Raw genomic sequence first — 10,365 nt, forward strand, 5'->3', positions numbered from 1 at the left:
CGAATTGCAAACGAATAGCTATCTATGCGATATCTCACGTGTTTTACGTTAAAAAGCGTCAAACAAGCGTGGATCTGCATCAGAAACGAAACTATTGAAGTTCCCTGCGCGAATTGCAAATTAATCGTTATCTATGCGATATCTCACGTGTTTTACGTTAAAAAGCGTCAAACAAGCGTTGATCGGCATCAGAAACGAAACTATTGAAGTTCCCTGCGCGAATTGCAAATGAATCGTTATCTATGCGATAACTCACGTGTTTTACGTTAAAATGCGTCGAACAAGCGTGGATCTTCATCAGAAACATAACTATTGAAGTTCCCTGCGCGAATTGCAAACGAATCGCTATCTATGCGATATCTCACGTGTTTTGCGTTAAAAAGAGTCGAACAAGCGTTGATCTGCATCAGAAACATTACTATTGAAGATCCCAGCGCGAATTGCAAACGAATCGCTACCTATGCGATATCTCACGTGTTTTACGTTAAAAAGCATCAAACAAGCGTGGATCTGCATCAGAAACGAAACTATTGAAGTTCCCAGCGCGAATTGCAAATGAATCGTTATCTATGCGATATCTCACGTGTTTTACGTTAAAAAGCGTCGAACAAACGTTGATCTGCTTCAGAAACATAACTATTGAAGTTCCAAGCACAAATTGCAAATGAATCGTTATCTATGCGATATCTTACGTGTTTTACGTTAAGAAGCGCCAAACAAGCGTGGATCTGCATCAGAAACGAAACTATTGAAGTTCCCTGCGCGAATTGCAAATGAATCTTTATCTATGCGATATCTCACGTGTTTTACGTTAAAAAGCGTCGAACAATCGTTGATCTGCATCAGAAACATAACTATTGAAGATCCCAGCGCGAATTGCAAACGAATCGCTATCTATGCGATATCTCACGTGTTTTACGTTAAAAAGCGTCGAACAAGCGTCGTTCTGCATCAGAAACATAACTATTGAAGTTCCCTGCGCGAATTGCAAATGAATCGTTATCTATGCGATATCTTACGTGTTTTAAGTTAAAAAGCGTCAAACAAGCGTGGATTTGCATCAGAAACGAAACTATTGAAGTTCCCAGCGCGAATTGCAAACGAATCGCTATCTATGCGATATCTCACGTGTTTTACGTTAAAAAGCGTCGAACAAGCGTTGATCTGCATCAGAAACATAACTATTGAAGTTCCCTGCGCGAATTGCAAATGAATCTTTATCTATGCGATATCTCACGTGTTTTACGTTAAAAAGCGTCGAACAAGCGTTGATCTGCATCAGAAACATAACTATTGAAGATCCCAGCGCGAATTGCAAACGAATCGCTGTCTATGCGATATCTCACGTGTTTTACGTTAAAAAGCGTCAAACAAGCGTGGATCTTCATCAGAAACGAAACTATTGACGTTTACAGCGAGAATTGCAAATTAATCGTTATCTATGCGATATCTCACGTGTTTTACGTTAAAAAGCGTCAAACAAGCGTTGATCTGCATCAGAAACGAAACTATTGAATTTCCCTGCGCGAATTGCAAATGAATCGTTATCTTTGCGATAACTAACGTGTTTTACGTTAAAAAGCGTCAAACAAGCGTTGATCTGCAGCAGAAACGAAACTATTGATGTTCCCTGCGCGAATTGCAAATGAATCGTTATCTATGCGATATCTCACGTGTTTTACGTTAAAAAGCGTCGAACAAACGTTGATCTGCATCAGAAACGTAGCTATTGAAGTTCCAAGCACAAATTGCAAATGAATCGTTATCTATGCGATATCTTACGTGTTTTACGTTAAGAAGTGTCAAACAAGCGTGGATCTGCATCAGAAACGAAACTATTGAAGTTCCCAGCGCGAATTGAAAACGAATCGCTATCTATGCGATATCTCACGTGTTTTACGTTAAAAAGCGTCGAACAAGCGTTGATCTGCATCAGAAACATAACTATTGAAGATCCCAGCGCGAATTGCAAACGAATCGCTATCTATGCGATATCTCACGTGTTTTACGTTAAAAAGCGTCAAACAAGCGTGGATCTTCATCAGAAACGAAACTATTGACGTTTACAGCGAGAATTGCAAATTAATCGTTATCTATGCGATATCTCACGTGTTTTACGTTAAAAAGCGTCAAACAAGCGTTGATCGGCATCAGAAACGAAACTATTGAAGTTCCCTGCGCGAATTGCAAATGAATCGTTATCTATGCGATAACTCACGTGTTTTACGTTAAAATGCGTCGAACAAGCGTGGATCTTCATCAGAAACATAACTATTGAAGTTCCCAGCGCGAATTGCAAACGAATCGTTATCTATGCGATATCTCACGTGTTTTACGTTAAAAAGCGTCGAACAATCGTTGATCTGCATCAGAAACATTACTATTGAAGATCCCAGCGCGAATTGCAAACGAATCGCTATCTATGCGATATCTCACGTGTTTTACCATAAAATGCTTCAAACAAGCGTTGATCTGCATCAGAAACGAAACTATTGAAGTTCCCAGCGCGAATTGCAAATGAATCGTTATCTATGCGATATCTCACGTGTTTTACGTTAAAAAGCGTCGAACAAACGTTGATCTGCATCAGAAACGTAACTATTGAAGTTCCCAGTGCGAATTGCAAACGAATCGCTATCTATGCGATATCTCACGTGTTTTACGTTAAAAAGCGTCGAACAAGCGTCGTTCTGCATCAGAAACATAACTATTGAAGTTCCCTGCGCGAATTGCAAATGAATCGTTATCTATGCGATATCTTACGTGTTTTACGTTAAAAAGCGTCAAACAAGCGTGGATCTGCATCAGAAACGAAACTATTGAAGTTCCCAGCGCGAAATGCAAACGTATCGCTATCTATGCGATATCTCACGTGTTTTACGTTAAAAAGCGTCGAACAAGCGATGATCTGCATCAGAAACATAACTATTGTAGTTCCCAGTGCGAATTGCAAACGAATCGCTATCTATGCGATATCTCACGTGTTTTACGTTAAAAAGCGTCGAACAAGCGTCGTTCTGCATCAGAAACATAACTATTGAAGTTCCCTGCGCGAATTGCAAATGAATCGTTATCTATGCGATATCTTACGTGTTTTAAGTTAAAAAGCGTCAAACAAGCGTGGATCTGCATCAGAAACGAAACTATTGATGTTCCCAGCGCGAAATGCAAACGAATCGCTATCTATGCGATATCTCACGTGTTTTACGTTAAAAAGCGTCGAACAAGCGTTGATCTGAATCAGAAACATAACTATTGAAGATCCCAGCGCGAATTGCAAACGAATCGCTATCTATGCGATATCTCACGTGTTTTACGTTAAAAAGCGTCGAACAAACGTTGATCTGCATCAGAAACATAACTATTGAAGTTTCAAGCACAAATTGCAAATGAATCGTTATCTATGCGATATCTCACGTGTTTTACGTTAAAAAGCGTCAAACAAGCGTGGATCTGCATCAGAAACGAAACTATTGAAGTTCCCAGCGCGAAATGCAAACGAATCGCTATCTATGCGATATCTCACGTGTTTTACGTTAAAAAGCGTCGAACAAGCGTTGATCAGCATCAGAAACATAACTATTGATGTTCCCTGCGCGAATTGCAAATGAATCTTTATCTATGCGATATCTCACGTGTTTTACGTTAAAAAGCGTCAAACAAGCGTGGATCTTCATCAGAAACGAAACTATTGACGTTTACAGCGAGAATTGCAAATTAATCGTTATCTATGCGATATCTCACGTGTTTTACGTTAAAAAGCGTCAAACAAGCGTTGATCGGCATCAGAAACGAAACTATTGAAGTTCCCTGCGCGAATTGCAAATGAATCGTTATCTATGCGATAACTCACGTGTTTTACGTTAAAATGCGTCGAACAAGCGTGGATCTTCATCAGAAACATAACTATTGAAGTTCCCAGCGCGAATTGCAAACGAATCGTTATCTATGCGATATCTCACGTGTTTTACGTTAAAAAGCGTCGAACAAGCGTTGATCTGCATCAGAAACATTACTATTGAAGATCCCAGCGCGAATTGCAAACGAATCGCTACCTATGCGATATCTCACGTGTTTTACGTTAAAAAGCGTCAAACAAGCGTGGATCTGCATCAGAAACATAACTATTGAAGTTCCCAGTGCGAATTGCAAACGAATCGCTATCTATGCAATATCTCACGTGTTTTACGTTAAAAAGCGTCGAACAAGCGTCGTTCTGCATCAGAAACATAACTATTGAATTTCCCTGCGCGAATTGCAAATGAATCGTTATCTATGCGATATCTTACGTGTTTTACGTTAAAAAGCGTCAAACAAGCGTGGATCTGCATCAGAAACGAAACTATTGAAGTTTCCAGCGCGAAATGCAAACGTATCGCTATCTATGCGATATCTCACGTGTTTTACGTTTAAAGCGTCGAACAAGCGTTGATCTGCATCAGAAACATAACTATTGTAGTTCCCAGTGCGAATTGCAAACGAATCGCTATCTATGCGATATCTCACGTGTTTTACGTTAAAATGCGTCCAACAAGCGTTGATCTGCATCAGAAACGAAACTATTGAAGTTCCCTGCGCGAATTGCAAATGAATCGTTATCTATGCGATAACTAACGTGTTTTACGTTAAAATGCGTCGAACAAGCGTGGATCTTCATCAGAAACATAACTATTGATGTTCCCAGCTCGAATTGCAAACGAATCGCTATCTATGCGATATCTCACGTGTTTTACGTTAAAATGCTTCAAACAAGGGTTGATCTGCATCAGAAACGTAACTATTGAATTTCCCAGAGCGAATTGCAAACTAATCGCTATCTATGCGATATCTTACTTGTTTTACGTTAAAAAGCGTCAAACAAGCGTGGATCTGCATCAGAAACGAAACTATTGACGTTTACAGCGAGAATTGCAAATTAATCGTTATCTATGCGATATCTCACGTGTTTTACGTTAAAAAGCGTCAAACAAGCGTTGATCGGCATCAGAAACATTACTATTGAAGTTCCCAGCGCGAATTGCAAACGAATAGCTACCTATGCGATATCTCACGTGTTTTACGTTAAAAAGCATCAAACAAGCGTGGATCTGCATCAGAAACGAAACTATTGAAGTTCCCAGCGCGAATTGCAAATGAATCGTTATCTATGCGATATCTCAGGTGTTTTACGTTAAAAAGCGTCGAACAAACGTTGATCTGCATCAGAAACATAACTATTGAAGTTCCCTGCGCGAATTGCAAATGAATCTTTATCTATGCGATATCTCACGTGTTTTACGTTAAAAAGCGTCGAACAAGCGTTGATCTGCATCAGAAACATAACTATTGAAGATCCCAGCGCGAATTGCAAACGAATCTCTGTCTATGCGATATCTCACGTGTTTTACGTTCAAAAGCGTCAAACAAGCGTGGATCTTCATCAGAAACAAAACTATTGACGTTTACAGCGAGAATTGCAAATTAATCGTTATCTATGCGATATCTCACGTGTTTTACGTTAAAAAGCGTCAAACAAGCGTTGATCTACATCAGAAACGAAACTATTGAATTTCCCTGCGCGAATTGCAAATGAATCGTTATCTTTGCGATAACTAACGTGTTTTACGTTAAAAAGCGTCAAACAAGCGTTGATCTGCATCAGAAACGAAACTATTGAAGTTCCCTGCGCGAATTGCAAATGAATCGTTATCTATGCGATATCTCACGTGTTTTACGTTAAAAAGCGTCGAACAAACGTTTATCTGCATCAGAAACATAGCTATTGATGTTCCAAGCACAAATTGCAAATGAATCGTTATCTATGCGATATCTTACGTATTTTACGTTAAGAAGTGTCAAACAAGCGTGGATCTGCATCAGAAACGAAACTATTGAAGTTCCCAGCGCGAATTGAAAACGAATCGCTATCTATGCGATATCTCACGTGTTTTAAGTTAAAAAGCGTCGAACAAGCGTTGATCTGCATCAGAAACATAACTATTGAAGATCCCAGCGCGAATTGCAAACGAATCGCTATCTATGCGATATCTCACGTCTTTTACGTTAAAAAGCGTCAAACAAGCGTGGATCTTCATCAGAAACGAAACTATTGACGTTTGCAGCGAGAATTGCAAATTAATCGTTATCTATGCGATATCTCACGTGTTTTACGTTAAAAAGCGTCAAACAAGCGTTGATCGGCATCAGAAACGAAACTATTGAAGTTCCCTGCGCGAATTGCAAATGAATCGTTATCTATGCGATAACTCACGTGTTTTACGTTAAAATGCGTCGAACAAGCGTGGATCTTCATCAGAAACATAACTATTGAAGTTCCCAGCGCGAATTGCAAACGAATCGTTATCTATGCGATATCTCACGTGTTTTACGTTTAAAAGCGTCGAACAAGCGTTGATCTGCATCAGAAACATTACTATTGAAGATCCCAGCGCGAATTGCAATCGAATCGCTACCTATGCGATATCTCACGTGTTTTACGTTAAAAAGCGTCAAACAAGCGTGGATCTGCATCAGAAACGAAACTATTGAAGTTCCCAGCGCGAATTGCAAACGAATCGCTATCTATGCGATATCTCAGGTGTTTTACGTTAAAAAGCGTCGAACAAACGTTGATCTGCGTCAGAAACATAACTATTGAAGTTCCAAGCACAAATTGCAAATGAATCGTTATCTATGCGATATCTTACGTGTTTTACGTTAAGAAGCGCCAAACAAGCGTGGATCTGCATCAGAAACGAAACTATTGAAGTTCCCTGCGCGAATTGCAAATGAATCTTTATCTATGCGATATCTCACGTGTTTTACGTTAAAAGGCGTCGAACAATCGTTGATCTGCATCAGAAACATATCTATTGAAGATCCCAGCGCGAATTGCAAACGAATCGCTATCTATGCGATATCTCACGTGTTTTACGTTAAAAAGCGTAGAACAAGCGTCGTTCTGCATCAGAAACATAACTATTGAAGTTCCCTGCGCGAATTGCAAATGAATCGTTATCTATGCGATATCTTACGTGTTTTAAGTTAAAAAGCGTCAAACAAGCGTGGATCTGCATCAGAAACGAAACTATTGAAGTTCCCAGCGCGAAATGCAAACGAATCGCTATCTATGCGATATCTCACGTGTTTTACGTTAAAAAGCGTCGAACAAGCGTTGATCTGCATCAGAAACATAACTATTGAAGTTCCCTGCGCGAATTGCAAATGAATCTTTATCTATGCGATATCTCACGTGTTTTACGTTAAAAAGCGTCGAACAAGCGTTGATCTGCATCAGAAACATAACTATTGAAGATCCCAGCGCGAATTGCAAACGAATCTCTATCTATGCGATATCTCACGTGTTTTACGTTCAAAAGCGTCAAACAAGCGTGGATCTTCATCAGAAACGAAACTATTGACGTTTACAGCGAGAATTGCAAATTAATCGTTATCTATGCGATATCTCACGTGTTTTACGTTAAAAAGCGTCAAACAAGCGTTGATCTGCATCAGAAACGAAACTATTGAATTTCCCTGCGCGAATTGCAAATGAATCGTTATCTTTGCGATAACTCACGTGTTTTACGTTAAAAAGCGTCAAACAAGCGTTGATCTGCATCAGAAACGAAACTATTGATGTTCCCTGCGCGAATTGCAAATGAATCGTTATCTATGCGATATCTCACGTGTTTTACGTTAAAAAGCGTCGAACAAACGTTGATCTGCATCAGAAACATAGCTATTGATGTTCCAAGCACAAATTGCAAATGAATCGTTATCTATGCGATATCTTACGTGTTTTACGTTAAGAAGTGTCAAACAAGCGTGGATCTGCATCAGAAACGAAACTATTGAAGTTCCCAGCGCGAATTGAAAACGAATCGCTATCTATGCGATATCTCACGTGTTTTACGTTAAAAAGCGTCGAACAAGCGTTGATCTGCATCAGAAACGTAACTATTGAAGATCCCAGCGCGAATTGCAAACGAATCGCTATCTATGCGATATCTCACGTGTTTTACGTTAAAAAGCGTCAAACAAGCGTGGATCTTCATCAGAAACGAAACTATTGACGTTTACAGCGAGAATTGCAAATTAATCGTTATCTATGCGATATCTCACGTGTTTTACGTTAAAAAGCGTCAAACAAGCGTTGATCGGCATCAGAAACGAAACTATTGAAGTTCCCTGCGCGAATTGCAAATGAATCGTTATCTATGCGATAACTCACGTGTTTTACGTTAAAATGCGTCGAACAAGCGTGGATCTTCATCAGAAACATAACTATTGAAGTTCCCAGCGCGAATTGCAAACGAATCGTTATCTATGCGATATCTCACGTGTTTTACGTTAAAAAGCGTCGAACAAGCGTTGATCTGCATCAGAAACATTACTATTGAAGATCCCAGCGCGAATTGCAAACGAATCGCTATCTATGCGATATCTCACGTGTTTTACGTTAAAAAGCGTCAAACAAGCGTGGATCTGCATCAGAAACGAAACTATTGAAGTTCCCAGCGCGAATTGCAAACGAATCGCTATCTATGCGATATCTCACGTGTTTTACGTTAAAAAGCGTCGAACAAGCGTTGATCTGCATCAGAAACATAACTATTGAAGTTCCCAGCGCGAATTGCAAACGAATCGTTATCTATGCGATATCTCACGTGTTTTACCATAAAATGCTTCAAACAAGCGTTGATCTGCATCAGAAACGAAGCTATTGAAGTTCCCAGCGCGAATTGCAAATGAATCGTTATCTATGCGATATCTCACGTGTTTTACGTTAAAAAGCGTCGAACAAACGTTGATCTGCATCAGAAACGTAACTATTGAAGTTCCCAGTGCGAATTGCAAATGAATCGTTATCTTTGCGATAACTCACGTGTTTTACGTTAAAAAGCGTCAAACAAGCGTTGATCTGCATCAGAAACGAAACTATTGAAGTTCCCTGCGCGAATTGCAAATGAATCGTTATCTATGCGATATCTCACGTGTTTTACGTTAAAAAGCGTCGAACAAACGTTGATCTGCATCAGAAACATAGCTATTGAAGTTCCAAGCACAAATTGCAAATGAATCGTTATCTATGCGATATCTTACGTGTTTTACGTTAAGAAGTGTCAAACAAGCGTGGATCTGCATCAGAAACGAAACTATTGAAGTTCCCAGCGCGAATTGAAAACGAATCGCTATCTATGCGATATCTCACGTGTTTTACGTTAAAAAGCGTCGAACAAGCGTTGATCTGCATCAGAAACATAACTATTGAAGATCCCAGCGCGAATTGCAAACGAATCGCTATCTATGCGATATCTCACGTGTTTTACGTTAAAAAGCGTCAAACAAGCGTGGATCTTCATCAGAAACGAAACTATTGACGTTTACAGCGAGAATTGCAAATTAATCGTTATCTATGCGATATCTCACGTGTTTTACGTTAAAAAGCGTCAAACAAGCGTTGATCTGCATCAGAAACGAAACTATTGAAGTTCCCTGCGCGAATTGCAAATGAATCGTTATCTATGCGATAACTCACGTGTTTTACGTTAAAATGCGTCGAACAAGCGTGGATCTTCATCAGAAACATAACTATTGAAGTTCCCAGCGCGAATTGCAAACGAATCGCTATCTATGCGATATCTCACGTGTTTTACGTTAAAAAGCGTCGAACAAGCGTTGATCTGCATCAGAAACATAACTATTGAAGATCCCAGCGCGAATTGCAAACGAATCGCTATCTATTGTCACGTCCCGGGGGAGCGACCTTCCAATTCCGCCGCGTACCTCGGTCGCGAGGAAAAGGGATGCTCTCTTTTTAGGGCAACCTGCTGGGCCGGCTATACCCTGGGATGTCGAGAGCTCGGTTTGACGAGAGAGAGAGATGTTCTATATAGGATGAGAGTCGTCTATAACTCTAGGTTTGAGGATGGTTGCTGGTCAAATACTCTTCCAAAAAGCTTGCGGGTGGGGCTAACTCGTTGAAGTCGATAGTATTACTCGTTGGTAACTCTGAACATGAGAATTCTAAAGTTCCGGAAGTCGTAGCAGATCCAATAAAATCAGGTTATGGCGGTTACAAATGTTCTAGGGTTTAGGTAGTTTAAATGATTTCAACGATGATTGCTTGATAATGGTATTATTTGCGTTTATTGGTTCCCACGATGGTTCACACGATGAGTAGTAACAGTGATCCTTGAATAATTGTTTTCTTTTCTTGAGGCGAAGAGATGTTGGAGTAAGTTCAATTCAATCTTGACTTGTTTTAAGTCAAAGTGCTTTTAATTGTAGTATCCCAGAAAAATTTTGCGCAGGGATTCGTTTAGGGGAAGAGTTTTTCAGAAATTTTCCGGCAACTTAACAGTCGACAGAAAATTTATAAGT

The 10,365-nt window shown here is 39.7% G+C and overlaps 1 protein-coding gene across 22 annotated transcripts in view; it reads left to right on the forward strand.

The window, feature by feature from the left end:
* The window catches only part of LOC105205448 (flocculation protein FLO11), a 334,932-nt gene that overhangs the window by 181,500 nt on the left and 143,067 nt on the right, over nucleotides 1-10,365 (forward strand). The window lies entirely within an intron of this gene.

Source organism: Solenopsis invicta, chromosome 7 (genome assembly GCF_016802725.1).
Source record: "Solenopsis invicta isolate M01_SB chromosome 7, UNIL_Sinv_3.0, whole genome shotgun sequence".
Lineage (NCBI taxonomy): Eukaryota > Metazoa > Arthropoda > Insecta > Hymenoptera > Formicidae > Solenopsis > Solenopsis invicta.